Source organism: Sinocyclocheilus grahami, unplaced genomic scaffold (genome assembly GCF_001515645.1).
Source record: "Sinocyclocheilus grahami isolate Dianchi unplaced genomic scaffold, SAMN03320097.WGS_v1.1 scaffold123.1, whole genome shotgun sequence".
Classification (NCBI taxonomy): Eukaryota; Metazoa; Chordata; class Actinopteri; order Cypriniformes; family Cyprinidae; genus Sinocyclocheilus; species Sinocyclocheilus grahami.
The window spans coordinates 317,912-323,700 of NW_015505302.1; the positions used below are offsets into that span (position 1 = coordinate 317,912).

General features: G+C 50.1%; 1 long non-coding RNA gene across 1 annotated transcript; it reads right to left on the reverse strand.

Moving 5' to 3' along the window:
• Positions 1–324: 324 nt before the first annotated feature.
• On the reverse strand, positions 325–5,348 carry LOC107590021 (uncharacterized). Its single transcript, XR_001609732.1, has 3 exons — positions 5,190–5,348; positions 3,216–3,220; positions 325–337 (listed from the first exon to the last, which is right to left on the reverse strand). It is a non-coding gene; the product is annotated as an uncharacterized lncRNA (long non-coding RNA).
• Positions 5,349–5,789: the final 441 nt, after the last annotated feature.

Sequence of the window (5,789 nt, forward strand, 5' to 3'; positions counted from 1 at the left end):
TTTCTCCTCCTAATCTGATCCAAATCACTATAAAATAATAGCATTCTGTGTATGTTTTGTAGTCTATGCCGACTCACACATATGAATCCTCTCCATGCTATCATGTCTGTGGACCGGAGCTGACTGTGTGCGCCCTGCGGTGGTTCGCCTTTACACAACGCAAAACCAGACTTTGTTTGCGCCAATGGCAAGCATATTTACGCTATTTGAATGGTTTCCTATCCCCTATATAGTGCACTACATGCCATTCAGTTTACAGAATATATTAACTCTGTGAACAAGTGACCGATTTCAGCTGCAGCTTCAGCATCTATTTCAGGGGTGTCAAACTCAATTCCTGGAGGGCCGGAGCCCTGCAGAGTTTAGATTCAACCCTAATTAAACACACCTGATCCAACTTATCAAGTCAGGCTTATAGGGTATATGTCGAACGTCACCTGACCAAACCCAGAAAACAGGTATCATCGCTTACACTTGTCAGAGAACAGGTTAACAGCCGTAGTAAATAATAGCGATATCTATGGACTTTTAAGATAATCAGTTAAACTAGCTAGCCATTTTTATTGTTGACATTTTATTCACATTTTTTATATAAATGTAGTGCATATGCATATGTGATTTATGATAATCTTTAGAATCTACTTTGAAGGCATCTTGAGTAAAACGGCTTTGTATTTAACAAAGCATATGCAAAATGCTTGAACCAGAAGCGGCGAGTCCATGATAACAGAATACAGAAGTCTGTTGCGCATAACCCCCATTTGAGAACTACATGGTACGTTTCTTGGAGCAGGGTTAGGAAAAAAAAAAACGAATTGAGTTTGACACCCCTGGTATATTTATAGTGTAGGGGGCAGGACGCTTCGGATTCTAGAGAGCATTTGATTGGACAGAAAGTTTGACGAGAAGCTGAAGTGTAGGGTGATGTCATCAAAATCATTTATCCATATTGGCAGAAGTTAGTGACTGCAAGTTTTGAATGATTATCTGTCACAACCAGGACAAAGAGGCAGACAGGCAGGATAACGTTAAGCAGAGAGTTTAATCAATGGAACTTAAGAGAGGCTTCCAACCAAAAAGAGTTCAACATAGGCAGTAAGGGAAGCAAAACCAGTCTTATCTGGGTCGGCACTCCGATCCTTCAGTCGAGAACTGAGGATTCCGAGGGGAACAGGCAGACTGGAAGACGAGGAACCAGGACAGAATAGCCCGACGCCCGAGATTGACAGCGAGGACGACCGCAGCTCCTGGGAGCGGGGTGGTCTGGATGAGCCTGGTGGAAGTCGTTGAGGAGAGATGGGTCCAGTATGTCCTCTGTCTGCCCGCCCATGACCTCTCCTCAGGACCGTACCCCTCCCAGTCTATAAGGTAGTGAAGCCGGCCGCCTCCCCGCCGGGATTCGAGGATCTCCCTGACTCGGTAGATGGCTTCGTCGGGGACGACCTCGGGCGGAGGGGGGGGGTACCTCGTGTTCTGTGGAGGGAAGGAGAAGAGGATTAGTGAAGGGCTTTAGTAAGGACACATGAAAGGTGGGGGAGATCCGATAATGGGCAGGCAGGTGTAACCGGTATGTGACAGTGTTGATGCGCCTTGCTATGGGGAAAGGACCTATGTACCGGGGACTCAGCTTCTTACTGGGCCGCCGGAGGCGGATGTCCCGGGTGGACAACCAGACTTGGTCCCCTGGCTCATAGAGGGGATTGTCGGACCGACGAGTGTCTGCGTTGGCCTGGTGCCTCCGGACGGCCCGCTGGAGATGGATATGTGCTGAGTCCCATACCCTCTCGCTCTCACGGAACCAGTGATCTACCGCTGGGACTTCTGAGTGATCCTCGGTCCAAGGGAACAGGGGCGGCTGGTAACCGAGCACACATTAGAATGGGGTGAGTCCGGTGGTTTCCTGGCGTAAGGAGTTCTGGGCGTACTCGGCCCAGGGTAGGTACTGACTCCAGCTGTCCTGGTGGTCATGACAGTAGGCCCGGAGATACCGTCCGATCTCTTGGATCTTCCGCTCGGTCTGGCCATTGGTCTGTGGGTGGTATCCCGAGGACAAACTGACAGATGCTCCCAGGAGGCGGAAGAACCCTCGCCAGACCCTGGAGATGAACTGTGGTCCTCGGTCCGACACAATGTCCTCGGGGAGACCGAAGTTCCTGAACACGTGCTGGAAGAGAGCTTTGGCGGTTTCCAGGGCGGTAGGTACTCCCGCAGGAGAATGAGTTTGCAGGATTTAGAGAATCGGTCGACGACCACTAGGATGGTCGTGAATCCGTTGGAGGGAGGTAGGTCCGTGGCGAAGTCCACCCCCAGGTGGGACCAGGGACGGCGAGGGATGGTAGCAGGACCAGTTTCCCCTCGGGCAGACGACGTGGCGTGGTGGTGATGGCACAGCCCGAGCATCCCCTGACATACCGGGCGACATCTCGGGCCATGTGGGGCCACCAGTAGCGGCTCTGGAGGAGCGAGAGGGTTCGTCGGCTGCCTGGGTGCCCTGATCCCGGAGAGGTGTGAACCGAGTCCAGAAGGGTGACACGCAGGGTGGATGGGACATAGCTCCTCCCTTCTGGGCTTCCCGACGGAGCGGGTTCAGTGAGAGTGGCGGCACAGATCTGGTCAGTGAGAGCCCACTGAATGGGAGACATGAAGACGGCAGGCGGCAGGATGGGCTCGGGATCTTCGGGGGTAGGATCCGGTTGGTGTAGGCAGGAAAGTGCGTCCGAGCGGACATTCTTCGTCCCGGGATGGTAAGTGACCAAGAAGAGGAAGCGGGTAAAGAACAGCGCCCAGCGGGCCTGCCTAGGGTTCAGACGTTTGGCCTCTCGGAGGTATTGCAAGTTTTTATGGTCGGTGATGCCCTCAAATGGGTGCTTGGCCCCCTCCAACCAGTGCCGCCACTCCTCCAGGGCGAGCTTGATGGCACAGGGCCGGGGCCGTACAAAAAGGCGGCCTTGAGCTGGCTGAACGCTTGGTGGGCCTCTGGGGTCCAAGTGAGGAGTTTGGCTTTCTGTCGGAGGAGAGAGGTAAGGGGCGCCGCCATCTGGCTGAAGTTGGCGATGAAGCGGCGGTAGAAGTTCGCGAACCCTAAGAACCTCTGCATCTCCTTGACGGTACCGGGTTGGGGCCAGTTCTGGACGGCTTCCACCTTCCTCTGGTCCATTTGTACTCCGGCCGGGGTGACGATGTATCCCAGGAAGTGAACCGTGGACTGATGGAACTCACACTTCTCGGTCTTGAGGAACAGTTGGTGTTGACGAAGGCATTGGAGGACTTGGGTGACATGGTGACGGTGTGCTTCGAGCGTGGGTGATTATATGAGAATGTCATCGATGTAGATGAGGACAAACCGATTGAGCATGTCTCGGAAGATCTCGTTCATGATGTTCTGGAAAATGGAAGGCGAGTTGGAAAGCCCATATGGCATGACCCGGCATTCGGCGGTCTTCCATTCGTCACCTCGGCGAATGCGGATGAGGTTGTATGTGCTCCTGAGATCTAGCTTGCTGAACACACGGTCTCCGGACCTCCAAGCGATGGTGGGCTGATGCCGGGCGAGCCAGGGGCATCCCAGGACGATGTCCACGACGGCCTCCTCCAGCATCAGTAGAGAGATCCGTTCGGCTTGGAAACATCCGATCTGAAGAACGACCTCGGGCGTACGGTGCTTCACCAGCCCTTTGCCCAGCGGCTTTCCCTGGACAGTGGTGATCTGGTAAGTTGGGGAGTTTTTGCAGCGGGCAATTTGCAATCCGTCGAGACCACGGGAGGAGATGAAGTTCCCCGATGCTCCGGAGTCCACGAGGATTTTGACTGGAAAGGATTGGTGGTGATAAATTAGAAGAGCATTGATGTGAGGAATGCCTGATACATCAGGAGTGATCTGGATAGTACTTGGATAGTAGTGGTGGACAAAGGGGGCAGGCGCGGGGCTGGTGCCCCTGGGACCCACAGTAGAGACATAGGCCATGGGTGAGTCTCCGAGATCGCTCTGAGGACGACAGGTGGTAGCTGTCCGTGATCATGGGCTCTGGTGCTGGAGTGGAGAGGCCGGGCGAGGCAGCGGCAGCGGGTATCGCTTCCATAGGGCACGCGGGGCATCCATAGGGCATCGCTTCCATAGTCCGTGTTGTAATCCGTTTTGTTTTGAGGTTTTGAATGATTATCTGTCACAACCAGGACAAAGAGGCAGACAGGCAGGATAACGTTAAGCAGAGAGTTTAATCACAGGAACTTAAGAGAGGCTTCCAACCAAAAAGAGTTCAACATAAGCAGTAAGGGAAGCAAAACACAGTCTTATCTGGGTCGGCACTCCGATCCTTCGGCCGAGAACTGAGGATTCCGAGGGGAACAGGCAGACTGGAAGACGAGGAACCAGGACAGAATAGCTTGCAACCTTGAGACCAGTCGATGAGGTGAGTGAGTATTTGAGTGGTGTGGTAAGTGGGTGCAGGTGTCCGTGATCAGTAATCAGGTGATTGTGAGCGGGTGTAGGAGGCTGATTCGGCTGGTGAGGCAGGTGTTTCTGTGACATTATCCACCTTATTTTTTCTGTAAGAGCGGGCGCGGCCATTTGTAAATTTAATGGGTCTGGCTTCCCTTGTCATTTGCTTCCAGCTATTTTTAGCTGTACAAAACAGCTCCTTTTGCTTCTTGATATTGCAAACTGGTGCCTCTTACCATATTATTTTAATCTATTATCTTGATTATGAACACACTGGTTTGCAAATTGTTTTACCGTTTACTGCACTTTGTTATACTTCTCCTTATTTTCCTACAGTGGAATTTTCCTAATGAACCGGAAGTCTTGCACATTCACAGAAAACGGCTTACTTCCGCTTTGAAAAATAAGGTGGAGATCTTCTAAATGCTAAGTTTGTCATTATTTTGGAGCACACTAGCTTATAGATAATCTTAATGCTAACATATTAATACCAATTTTGATTTCATAGGGACTTTAAGGCGAGTGAATAATGAGAATTTTAATTTTTGGCTGAACTATTCCTTTAATCAAACTTTAATCCTAATTCAAATTACAATTCTGCATTTTGCTTGCTTCTTCATTTCATATTCAGTAATTGGTATTTCGTTGAAGGTGCAGTATGTAATATTGACAGCTAGCGTTTGAAATGGGTACTGCAGTCCAAATTCAAAATATTGGAGAGAGTCCTTTCTCCCACCCATCCTTCCCAGACTCGATTGCCAGATTGAGGACATGCAACTGGAACAAGCGCAATTGACAATGGAAGACAATGAGCCTTACACTTAAGCTGATGAGTTGATTTATCCACATTTTAATATTCCTCTGGTCTAAAGAATTTTAGATGGACACTGAGGCTTTTTAAGTCATGTAGAATCTGCCATTTCTGACCCAGTTCATTTTCTGGATTCCATGGCTGCAATACAATGTGTTTTTCACCAACTGGCAACCCGGATAGCAAAATACTATTGGGTAAACTGGCAGTGGGCGGAATCACATGGACAAAAACAGACATTCCGACACGGAAAGCACATTTCAAAGTAAAATAACTGGCTGTAGCTTTGTTTGCAAACTTAGCATGTTTCCTAAATATCTGCAAAAATAAAAAAATTGCTTTAGTAGAGTCAAAACATTACATACAGCACCTTTGAGTTCTAAATGATGCACATCCCTGGACCGCAGTAGTAACTTGCTCTCCTGGCGAGATTATTTAGCATAGACGGACAAAAATAAATAGCAGTCAGAATAATCAGAGATCAGCAGGGCAGTAAGACCCTCCATCCGTGGGCAGCAGTGTCCTCCTGTCTCTCCTCCG